General features: G+C 41.1%; 1 long non-coding RNA gene across 1 annotated transcript; it reads right to left on the bottom strand.

The window, feature by feature from the left end:
* Nucleotides 1-7,822: 7,822 nt before the first annotated feature.
* Nucleotides 7,823-12,411, bottom strand: LOC125484593. Its single transcript, XR_007263426.1, has 2 exons — nt 12,305-12,411; nt 7,823-9,717 (listed from the first exon to the last, which is right to left on the bottom strand). It is a non-coding gene; the product is annotated as an uncharacterized LOC125484593 (long non-coding RNA).
* Nucleotides 12,412-12,729: the final 318 nt, after the last annotated feature.

Here is a 12,729-nt window from a genome sequence, read left to right as displayed (position 1 = left end):
GATAGTGCATTTAGGGTGCTGGTGGAGAAAAGATGTTGAAAGTTCAGATCAAATGATTAGAATGTGATAATAGCAGAACGACGGTGTGTCTAACTGCCAGACTGAAAAGAACACAGTCCCACTGGAGTTCGGGGAGGTGAGAGAAGGCATGATAACGGAATGTAACAAGCTAAAAGAAAGGGAAGAAATGGGAGTTGGTTCACAATTTGAAGGTGTTGAACACAGTATCAAGTCCAGAAGGCTGTAAAGTGCCTAGTCTGAAGAGGAGATGTTGTTCCTCCAGGTTTGCGCCGTGATTCACTGGAGCACTGTGGCATGCCAAGGACAAACAAACGGGCATGCCAGCAGGACGCTGTGTTAAAACAACCAGCTATGGGAAGGCCGGAATCATGCATGCGCACAGACCGGAGGTGTTCTGCAAAGCAGTCACCCAGTCTGCGTTTGTGCAGTAGACCACATTAGGTGTAGCAAATACAATACACAAGATTGGAGGTGGTACAGGTGAAAGGCTGCTGCACCTGGAAAGACTTTAGGCCTTTGGATGGTGAGCTGGGAGGAGTTTTCACTTCAGGATGGTGTGTTGCCTCCCTAGTGTCAAGGTCGGGGCATTGAGTATAAAAGTTGGCAAGTTATGTTGCAGCTGTATAAAACACTATAGGAAGGATCTGGAGGCGTTGGAAAGAGTACGAAAGAGGTTTCCACACGGTATTGACTCTGACTGCAGCATCTGCAGTTCGTGCTGTTTACCAGGATGTTGCCTGGATTGGCATGAAGTAGCTATAACGGGAGGTTGGACAAAGCTGGGTCACGTTTTTGCTAGAGTGTGGGGAGGTTGATGGGGGACCTGATAGAAGTATATAAAATGATGGCAGGCATGGATAGGCATGGATAGCCAAATGTCAAAATGGGTGAAAGTGTCAAGTACTAGGAAGCAGAGGTTTAAAGTGAGAGGGTGTAAGTTTAAAGGAGATGTGAGAGGAAAGTTGTTTACAGAGAGGTTGGTGGGTGCCTAGAATGCACTGCCAGAGGAGGTGATAATAACAGATACAATAACAATGTTCAAGAGGCATTTAGACAGGCACATGAACAGGCAGGGAATACAGGAATATGGATCAGGTGCAGGTAGATGGGAGTAGAATGGCATCATGATCAGCACAGACAGGATGGGCTCAGGGGCCTGGTAAGTACCTTTGGACATTTACCTACAGTGAATATGCTGTATAAATGCAATTTATTGTGGTTAGATGATATTTATTACACGCTATTAGTACACTTAGAAAGATGATATATAAAAGCACACAAGCCATGCTGAGCAAGTGAAAGTTTAATAATATACTGAAAGAATTAATTAATTATTAACAGTTAAAAAGCATACAATAGGCCTGAGGACTAACTTACGTATATCTGCTTGTCAAATGCGTGGGCTAAAATTAGCAATCCATAAAAAAAATTGCAGAGTCTAGAAAACACAACAATGACCATAAAAGAATGGCATGTTGGAAGGTATCCATCAGAATTAATTATTGCAGAATGTGTCTATACAATCTATCACTGTGAGCAAGGGGAACCCAAAGAAAAACATTTCTTGAGCTGTTTAACTGATATCCTCACTGGGAACCTGTCCACAGTACAGAAGTATCAGTCGTTTGCACTGCAGACTAACGTGATGCGGATGCCAATGTTGCATTCCAGACAATATTTAAACACACATTTAATGTCAGTTGCCTACTTTTATCTGCATTCCAGAAGCAAGGTTTAATTTTATGCAGTAATCCGGTTAAAATCTTCAAATCATGGAATTTTAAACAAATGCATTGAACATCTGCAATAACAATTGTAAGTTTTTGCCTGTCCTGTTGGTTTGATTGGTCACTGTAATTGGTACATCTGTTCCTAGGTTCATTAGTGGGTGGAGCTGTGGAGGCATATAAATGTATAGGCTCAAAGAAGGAGCAAGTATAATGTTACTATGAAACTTGAAACCTAAATAAAAATTTTCATGGAACAAGGTTGTTATTTAGGAAGATATTTTCTCCAATGATGGAGGTTGAAACTATAATAGGCTGATTTTAAGGAAATAATGTTTATTTGGATGAATAATTTGGAGCTCATCAGACATATACCAGCCTTTCACCAGAATACCAGACTTAATGTTTCAGTAACTATGGTCAGACCTTTTAAAAATTTGTGCTGTTCTTCCTGGGCCTGTTTTTAAACACAGGCAGCTTCATCCAGATTCTGTCAAAGCCTTTTGGTGAAAGAACAACTGGAAATTCTGCTTTTATAGAAGTCCTATTGTGATAACGATGCAAATTTGACTGCAAATGTTTTGCAGATGTCTGCTAGTTTGTACACTATTATTGAGGATTGGACAAAGGCCTGAATGATGTGAAACTTGAAAATGTTCATATTCAAATAGCACAAAGAGTTCAAATGTGTGCATATAGATAAAAATTAGAAAGTAAGCATGCAGGTACAGCAAGCAATTAAGGCAAACTGCAAATGTTGGCCTTTATTACAAGGAAATTGGAATGCAGAAATTAATTAGTCTTTCAATAATTGTACAAGGACAAATGAGACCACAGCTGGAAATCTGAGCAGTTTGCAAGCGTATCCTTTCTTAAATATGAAGAGCAATGTAGGCAGTACAGCAAAGGTTCATTGCATTGGTCCCTAGGATGACGGGGTTATTCTATAATGAAACAGTAAGTAAATTCAGCCTTTATTCCCTGGAGTTCGTGAGAATGAGGGATGATCTCACTGACACAGATAAGATTCTTAATGGTCTATATCGGGTAGATGCTCAGAACCTGTTTCTGCTGGCTAGGGAATCTAAAACAAGGGGCCACGGTCTCGGGATAGGGAACCAATTATGTATAACTGAGACAAAGAGAGACTACTTCACTGAAAAAGCTTGGAAATCTTTGTAACTCTTTACTCCAGAGAGTTGTGGATGCTCCATTGCTGAGTACATTTGAGAGTGGGTTAGATTTTTGGAGATACCAAGAGCTGCAGATGGTCAAGTCAGAGTCAATACAGTGTGGAGCTGGAGGAACACAGCAGGTCAGGCAGCATCACAGGAGTGAAGGGATTCGGGGAGCCAGTGAGAAGTGGAGTTGAACCCAAGATGGGCCATGATCATACTGAATGGTGAAATATGGTCCACATGGTCTATTCCTGCTCCTGGTTCGTGTGTGTTAAACAGCAGAGTGGGTGTTCTACTTTAAGGAAATTGAAGAGTACACTAGCTGGTAAACAAACTCGGATTGATCAAGAGTTGAATCTATAACTAAACAAGCCCTGGAAACAAAATATATTTAATTTGTCCAGCACTCCTTACATGCAGGGCACTTTACAAGGCAGTAGAGAAGCAGCTGACACTGAGCAGAAGGTGGTGAAGGTCTTCAGGGGCTATTTAAGGCAGGAAATGAACTGAAAAGACAGACCTGCTAGAAGCTATTAACTGAAGGAGTGATATTGACAGTGGATTAGTTGTTGCACAGAACAAAGAATAGTTTTGTGTTGGATGACTGGAATGTGTAAGCAAGAAGTTACTGATTAGTTGAGGCCAAAATGTCCCTGCCATTGAAGGTTAGGACTTACCTTCAATTATCTGGGAATCTAATGCAACTTGACAAGGAGAGTGATGCAGACATTGGGTGGGGATGAGGACATAGGCTAAAGTGTTTTGGAGATATTAAGGTGTCTATCAATACAGTGGAAAAGAAATAAGATCATTAGAAGTTTAAGCTACACAGTGAAGTGAAAAAAAGCAATCTTACAGCTCCAAAGAGAGAAAGAAGCTGGAATCAAAGTCAGGCAGCACTTCAATATTTTGGCCAAACAATTGTCAATATTCTGATACATGTTCCAATTATCAGTTGTGAAAAGCACAGTACAGTATGATCTTTAAAAGCAGTAATGTTGTGGTCCAACACCAATTCTGAGGAATTATCAAGGTCAGCTAATCTGCATAGTTGGGTTTGCCTCCAGTGTCTCAAAATCATCTTGCTGATTAAAATAATCCAGTACACCAGTCATTTCCATAATGATGTGTTGACAGGATGCAAGCCCAGGTCTTTCTCATAACCAAGGAAACATTAACTCCAAATAAGTAAACATACTGCGATGTCATCTAACCTGTCAAGAGCTCCTAACCACAAAGTATTGTACAGAAATCTGTGTTGCATATTTCCATAAAAACAAAGAAAGAGAACACACCTAATCAACATCTTTAAGTGGTATTCATACAATGAAAGTGGAAGAATGTAATATAGCTTGTGTGGGTCTTCAAATCCCAAAAGATCTTACTCATTACAACATTGACTGGGATGACACTACAGATCCTTACTAAAGTGAATATCCATACGAAACAAAAATTATGTTGCTGAAGACAGTGACATTAAACCAAAAGGGCTTGTACCCATCAGGATAGACACAACAATGTTAAATCATCAATAAATTTACACCCAAGGAGAAATACAGATCTGATTTGTTAGCAAGTTGACTTTTGATTGAGTGAGGTGGTGTTATACAGTAAACTACAGGGAATTATATAGGCATCAGGTCATGTAGAATTTGTTTAAAAAAATTCATTGACATGATACGGGCATTGCTAGCTAAGCCAGCAACCGTTAAACAAACACAGAGAATGCTGGAAGATCTCAGCAGGTCTCATAGCATCTGTGAAGAGAGAAACAGAGTTTCAAGCACAGTATGATTCTTCTTCAGAATAATTCTGTTTTTCTCTCCACAGATGCTGCCAGATCTGCTGAGTTGTTCTAGCATTCTGTATTTGTTTCAGATTGCCAGCATGTGCAGTATTTTATTTAATTATTCAGTCACCCTGATTGCCTGGAGACAGCTACAGCAAACCACGTGCTGGAGTCACATATAGGTCAGACCAGGTAAAGATGGCAGATTTCCTTCCTGAACGGATATTAGTAAATCAGATTACGAGAATCAACAATGATTGCGATATGATATTCCCAATGACATGATTATCATTTTGCTATTTATTCCAGATACTTTTTGTTGTCAGCTGCCATGGTGGATTCAAACCCGTGTCCCCAGAGCTTTAACCTGGAGTTCTGGATTACTAGTGAGGTAGCATAACTACTATGTCACTAATTGCACTAAATAGTGCACAAGTTAAGGTTTGGACATAGTCCTTTCGTTGGCAGAAATTTACACTTGCTAGAAGCAACGTATATAAGCCTCCTTACAGATTTTCCCTAATCAACCTGCTCAGAGATGTTACTACACACTTCTGGAGCAGGTGGGACTTGAAACCAGGTCTCAGAGGCTGGGATACTGCACCACAAGACTCCCTCCTGATCCATCTTACAAGTTTGACTAATTATCTTAAATTAGTTGTTAGTGTGACTGTTAATGCACTCAGGATTATGTGGTCGTGACCCTATCTCAGGATCAGGAGGCCTGGGTTTAAGTCCCATTTATTCCAGAAATGTAGAAAATATTCTGAAATTTTTTTTTTAAGAAAAGGACGAGCTTGTGGTGCAACGATAGTGCGTCTGATTCCAGATGGGAAGGTTTTATTGGCTTAATCAGTAAGGACAAGTAGAAAGGAGCTCCTACAGGACAGGATGCAATTGTGGATGAATTATCCATTAGGACATTGGAGAAGTAGAGAATGGTTGCAGAAGCCAGATGCTGAGGCAAGGACAGAGCTAGCAAAGTTGAAAAATGGACAGCAAAAAACCTTAGTAGTGGATAGAATGTTTTTTTTTGTAAGGTCAGTCTAGTTGAAACAGTATGCAAAAGTTGAATACAGTTGCATTGAGCCTGACAGAACTACAAAGGAAGGTGAAATCAGTAGCAAGAATGTACATTTTTAATTCTGGTTGCCACATTACCAAAAGGATGTGGATGCTTTGGAGAGGGTGCAGAGGAGGTTCACCAGGATGTTGCCTGGTATGGAGGGCGCTAGCTATGAAGAGAGGTTGAGTAGATTAGGATTATTTACATTAGAAAGACAGAGGTTGAGGGGGGACCTGATTGAAGTCTACAAAATCATGAGAGGTAGAGACAGGGTGGATAGCAAGAAGCTTTTTCCCCAGACTGGGGGACTCGATTACTAGGGGTCACGATTTCAAGGTAAGAGGGGAAAAGTTTAAGGGAGATATGCATGGAAAGTTCTTTACGCAGAGGGTGGTGGGTGCCTGGAACGCATTGCCAGCGGAGGTGGTAGAGGCGGGCACGATAGCATCATTTAAGATGTATCTAGACAGATACATGAATGGGCAGGAGCAGAGGGATACAGATCCTTGGAAAATAGGCGACAGGTTTAGATAGAAGATCTGGATCAGCACAGGCTTGGAGGGCCGAAGGGCCTGTTCCTGTGCTGTAATTTTCTTTGTTCTTAACAGCGTTTGGACATAAGAGGTGATGGCGCACCCACAACAAAATGATGGTTATGACACTGAGAAAAATGCAGAACAACAAGCATGTATCATTAGCATACTAATGGAAGCTGACTCTCTGTCTATGGTTGGTGTCACCAAGAAGAAGCATGTAAATGAATAAGAGGAGGCCACAGAGGATGGATTCTTAAGAGAATAAAGAGGTGAATATATAGGGGTCACTGTAGTCATGACAGCTGTAATGAGGAAAACTATGGAGGAAATGGATATTTTAATCAACTGTGTAGAATGTTGAAGAGACGGGAGGATATGGAGTTATATAGGAACTGTGCTGAGTTTCTTCTGACAGTCAATCTGCAGTGGGCAGGATGTAAAGCATGCTGAAAGGCAATAATGGAGAGTTGTAGGAGAGGTGAGCATATAGCCTCTAAGTAGAGTCATAGAGATGTACAGCACAGAAACAGACCCTTTGGTCCAACTTGTCTATGCCAACCAGATATCCTAGGTAAATCTAGTCCCATTTGTCAACATATGGCCCATATCCCTCTAAAGCCTTCCAGCTCATATACCCATCCAGATGCCTTTTAAATGTTGTAATTGTACCAATCTCCACTTCCTCTGACAGTTCACCACCCTCTGTGTGAAAAAGTTGGCCCTTAAATCTTTCCCTCTCACTTTAAACCTATGCCCTCTATTTTGGACTCCCCACCCCAGGGAAAAGACTTTGATATTTACCCTATCTATGCCCCTCATGATTTTATAAACCCCTACAAGGTCACCCCTCAGCCTCCAATGCTCTAGGGAATATAGCCCCAGCCTATTCAGCCTTTCCCTATAGCTCAAACCCTCCAACCCTGGCAACATCTTTGTAAATCTTTTCTGAACCTTTTCAAGTTTCACAACATCCTTGCTATAGCAGGGACACCAGAAGTAATTAAATATTCATTAACTTTGACAAGAATGGGAGTGTACAGATTGGGAAATGGATGAAAAGGGAAGCTTTTGAAGGTAGGGAAGGCTGCAGCACGGCAAAGATGTTCAAGAAGAGAATTTGAGTGGGCAAGATACTGCAAGAAAACGTTCTTCAGATACATTTTGCTCAAGAGGTAATGACTCTTCAGTGCCTTCAGTGATTTTACTGCAATGCAACCCTTTACATGTTGTTGCAAAATATCTACCTTAACCCTCCCAACATGTTCAAATTCACTTGAAATTTTCAGGTACAGAAGTATCTTTATCCACAGAAGTTTTCTGGCTTATTATGCCACTTTGGCTCCATCGGGGACGACTCTGTCACTGTATCTTGACTACATATGGAAACTCTCAGGTGAACAAAAAAGACAGAATTACAAACCTGCTGAACATTTCAGTTCCTTCATGAAGTAGTGTGTGTTTTTTAAGTAATTTTTTCTGTATATTTAAAGGACAGCACAACACAATTGGTAAAATTAAATTTATTTCTAGGAGTTACCTGCAAAATTAATAAATATGATAAAGAAATGCACTGGAATGGCAGTTGCTACTCACTAATACTGAATTCATTGTACCCTCTATCTCATGGACCTATACAGCAAAGCATAATAGACACCAAAACAAATGGAAATTTTCTAAAAGGTCTTTCCAGTTTTAGATTTACTTAAAAATCTTCCCTTCCATTTCATTCATAAATGCCGACACTGCCTTAGCTCACTGCTGTAACCCTCAAACAGCCATTAATGTGAAGTACCAGGTAACATAGTCTCTTTTAAGCTGCATAAAAAGGAATGTGCAACTTTAAAGCATTGGCATTTTTTTCTAATTCAATGGATCCAAATGCTTCAAGAATACTGAAAGAGATCAAACAATATTTATATTTGTGCCTCTTTGTTATTCTCTTCCTGTGAACCTGGTACAATTCCTCTCGTCTCCTCATTAAAAGGTCATTTCATATTTCATCAGCAGAAAGATTTTATTTTTGAAAAATCTGTTTAAGTTTAAAAAAAAAAGACATTTCCAAAGAAACTGCAGGAACTGAAAACAACTTCAAAGCAGGGCAAATAAAAATCACCAATGGCTTGAAATGTAGAACTAAATCATCTGACCCAGAATAAACGTTCACCTATTTAATACTTTACTGTTCCACCAGATGGCAGAACACCCAAGAGAATCACTGCGTTCTGTCCCTTCTCATCATGATTTTTGCTGGGAAAGAATCAGAATGAGCAGGGTCCCATAGGTCACAGCTGTGGAGTCATCCAAACCGTTATTGTAACAGTAGCCTCAAGTACACAAAGGTTTTCTAAATGACATCACAGTGTTTCAGCGGTTAAAATGTAAAGTACATTGCTTCATATTAGCCTAATGTGTCCTTTTCCTTCATTATAAAATAATTCCCAGACTTTACACTTAGTTTGGAATGTAGCTTTTTCTAACTGTAGAGACAGTAACCTTTAGCGCACTCACGTTGGCTGCCTGTCCTTTGTAACAGCCACGCTCACCAACAAAATGGAATAAATCAATGGGGTGATATCAGTATCCAGTTCTTTGTAAACATTTGTTCCATCAATCTGAATCAGAAAGGAGCACCTTTAGGCTTTAGATCACACTCACAGGAGGTTTACAGTTTATCACAAAGGCAAAAGTTTACAAATCGAACAATTCCTGGGTCGCCAATTAATTCAGGTAAAAGGCTCCCTTGACTGACAATGCTCCTCATTACTCAAGGAATCGATCATGCATGGGCTCCAGACAGAATAAACCGTTGTATAACAATGATAGATAACGACTTCTTCACCACTGGCATGGTACAATCCATTGGGGGACCACTTGCAATGGTTTAAAGGGCTTGTTCTCAATAATAAAACAAAGGTTTTGATGATTGAAAACATTCCAAATAAAAACAAAAACTGGACTTTGTTCATTTGTGAGCAACTTCCCACAGGTAGCATATTACTCCATCTGAGACGACTTCTTACAATGCAGTAATTTATAACCGTAATGATCAGCACAGTTCAGCCGGCAGAAGAGAAATTCCATTCGGACCTCCCTCTAATACTGCATTACTTTAGCACCTGATTCTGTGTTAAGGGCATCCCTGGGAAGAACAGAAGCCCATGATCACACAGTGATAGGTCCACTCATGATATCGCCATAACCATGTAAGCAAAGTGAGATCCTGTTATTTTCCGGCTTCCTCCAGTCAGTTTATGACGCACCAAGGAGTTTCATTCAGGTCACATTCCAGTAGGATGTTAATGATGAGGCAGTGTACCCCTTCAATTGTCAGCTCTGTTCTGGACACAACACTGTACTTCAAGTTTTTTAAACCACCTTCTTTGTCAATTTTAAACTGCTCCTGAAGATAAAAGAGATGAAACACACACACACACATATATATAAAGAACAGCAAATTTAGCACGTTCAGAACTGAAAAAGGGTTCTGAAGAAGAGTTACTGGACCCGAAACGTTAACTATGTGTCAACATAACCCCAAGATAAGCAGATTAATAACTGCCCTGGGAAGCTATCACATATCTCTCTATGATTAGTAGCTTTAAGAGAAAATTGCTTTCCTGATCTATGAGCCAAATTAATTCATGAGAAGGGCAAAAATGGGAATAAATAGAACTATAACTAGCTTGTAAAAGCAATATACAATGGATGCTGGAAATCTGAAGCAAACTCAGAGAAAGATGGAGAAAGTGTTAACATTTCAGGTGTGGTATGACCCCTTGTTTTGAAGGAGAATTACAGTCTGAGAGGACCATAGGGCTGCGCTCTCATTAGAGAGAGATGACTGGTTGTGGTTTAACCTGAAGATCACTACACTTCAAGATAGGGAAGGTGGGGCCTTCATGGTAACCTCAGTTAGTATGAGAACTGAACCCAGGCTGTTGGCATCACAAACCAATTGTCCAATCAAATGAGCTATCCCCTCAGTTGGACCAGAAAGTACAGATAATTGCAGAATGCAGAATAAAACATCCTCCACTTGGTCTTTGCCAGACTGATGATTGCTTTTCCACTCAAATTGTCACTATTATTACTAAAACAAGGGAGACTTGAGTTTATACAGTGCATTGGATGATCAGCACTTTATAACGAACGAAGCACATCTGAAATGGCCACTGCTGCAATATGGGAAACGCAGAAGCAAACTCCCACACAGAGTGATAATGACCAAATAATCTGTGCTTTTGAGATACCGATTGAGAGATAAGTATTGTCCAGGGGACCAGGGATAAACACACTGCTTTTTTGTGAGGTGGTGCCATGATATCTTGTCCATCCATTCTTACAGGTAGATGGCAATTTGGTTTAATGCCTGATCCAAAAGGCAGCAATCCAACAACACAGCACTCTCTCAGCACTGCACTGAAGCATTCAGTCCTGAGTTTTACATTCAAGCCCTGGAGAAGGGCTGAAATCCACAGCTTGAGAGTCAAGGGCGAGACTACTGTCAACTGAGCCACAGTCAACAGCGTACAGGACATCTCTTACTTCAATCCAAGATGTTGCTGACTGCAGTGCATTTTTCCCTCTGATGTGTTGCACATGCTGATTGCAGTACATTCTCTATTGGGATGCATTTGGTGGCTGCAGGAAAACCCCAATTGTACCTGTTGGTGCTGACAGACTGGGCTTGTAATGAATTATAGTGCAGGCTTAAAGGGCCGAATGGCCTACTGCTGCTCCTATTTTCTGTTTCTATTTTGGGGGGGGAAGGCAGGTGAAGTTCTGGAAGTTGCTGGGCAAACCAACAAGCACATTCACAGTCTCAGTGGGTCAGGGTCACGGAAGACTCTAGGTTACAGAGTGTGTGTTTCACCTCCAGTGACCCCAGAAAGGGTCACTCTCTTCCAGGTATGCCCACCGTGAAGACGTTCTGCTCCTTGGAAGGTTCAGTGGACACAAAACTCTGCTCCCTGCCCACAGATCTACTGAGTTTCTCCAGCAATTCCTGTTTCTAACGCAGATCTCCAGCATACCGCAGTTCTTTGTTTTCGATGAGAGAGTTTGTGTGTGGCTCAGTGGAATTGTGGGTGGGAGGCTCTGAGAACTGGAATGTGGAATTTAGGGTGGCAGTGAGAGGGAGAATTTGTGCTGGGGACTTATATGGGAAAGGGAGCAGGTGTGTGTGTGAGTGTGAGTATAGGGAATGTGAACAGGAGTTTAGATTTAGATTTTGTCACATGTACTCAAGTACAGACGTTGTGGAAGTTGCTGAGCAAACCAGCAAGCACATTCACAGTCTGAGTGGGTCAGGGTCAGCGCCATCTTAGGTGTGTGTGTGTGTGGTGGAAATGAGAGGGAGAGTGTCTATGGTTTGTTGGATGGGTTACAGTTGGATGGAAGTGAGAGAGGGAGTGGAATGTATTTAAACACAGATGGAGTCACTCCTGGCTCATACCCGATTTCCCTTCAGCCTCCTTGTCTTGCCCACAGAAAACAGGTCGGGAGAGGACGAGAACTCCAGCTGAATGGAAAACTGCTTCTGATTCTCAGTTTGAATGAATTCTGCCAAGGCCACCTTGGATACTCACCACCGGGGGTGGGGGGCTGGTGGGTGTGGTAAGGGCAGTGAAAGCAAGGTTACAGTCACTTAAAATCACCACCTTAGCCCTGGCTGCCCCAGCGATCAGGACTGGGGACTCTCTCATTCTGCTTCTCAACAGCAAAGACAAAAACAGCATTATTAGTTAGCTCTGCTGCTTGGCACTTTTTAAATGGACGTTTCTATTCATTTCCCATTTATTTAAAATGATTAATTTAAATGCTTTTGAACTGGTTATTTTTTAAATTTGTGTTTACTGTTTTGCCTCAGCTTTCTGAACATTTACTCTCTGGTCCCCTGAGAGAGCGAGAGAGAAATTGAAATTTGGATCCCCTGATATGTGAGTGGGTTGGAAAATCCTGTGATAAAGAGATTGTACATTCCTTACCTGCTTCTGTCTTGACACTCTCTTCTGGTCTCGCTTCCTCCATGCTGGGTCATGGATATGTTTGAAAGTTTGATACCCAGTTTCAATTCCAGTAGGTCGATACAGCTAGAGATTTAAAATAAAAACAAGATACAGGTCTCTTGTACAGTAGAAAAACCACAGTCCATTTTATGTTATTAAGGCAGATAATTTCAGAAAAGGCACAATTAGACATGGCTGAATAGATTAAATGTCATAATGAAATTGCAAGACCTTGCTAACTGTCTAATGCAGAGACAATTAACAAGTCTCTCAATAACCTTGTTCATACAGAGAGTCGCATGTTATTTTTTTGCAGGGCCAGGAACAGGAGCATTCCGTGGGGGGGGCTGGAACAGATGCCTGTGCTTTCGCAATGCAGTAATCAGAGGGGCAGCAAGGGTCAG

The sequence above is a fragment of the Rhincodon typus genome, chromosome 12 (assembly GCF_021869965.1).
Source record: "Rhincodon typus isolate 14 chromosome 12, sRhiTyp1.1, whole genome shotgun sequence".
Lineage (NCBI taxonomy): Eukaryota > Metazoa > Chordata > Chondrichthyes > Orectolobiformes > Rhincodontidae > Rhincodon > Rhincodon typus.
This window is presented reverse-complemented; position numbering and strand designations above follow the sequence as displayed.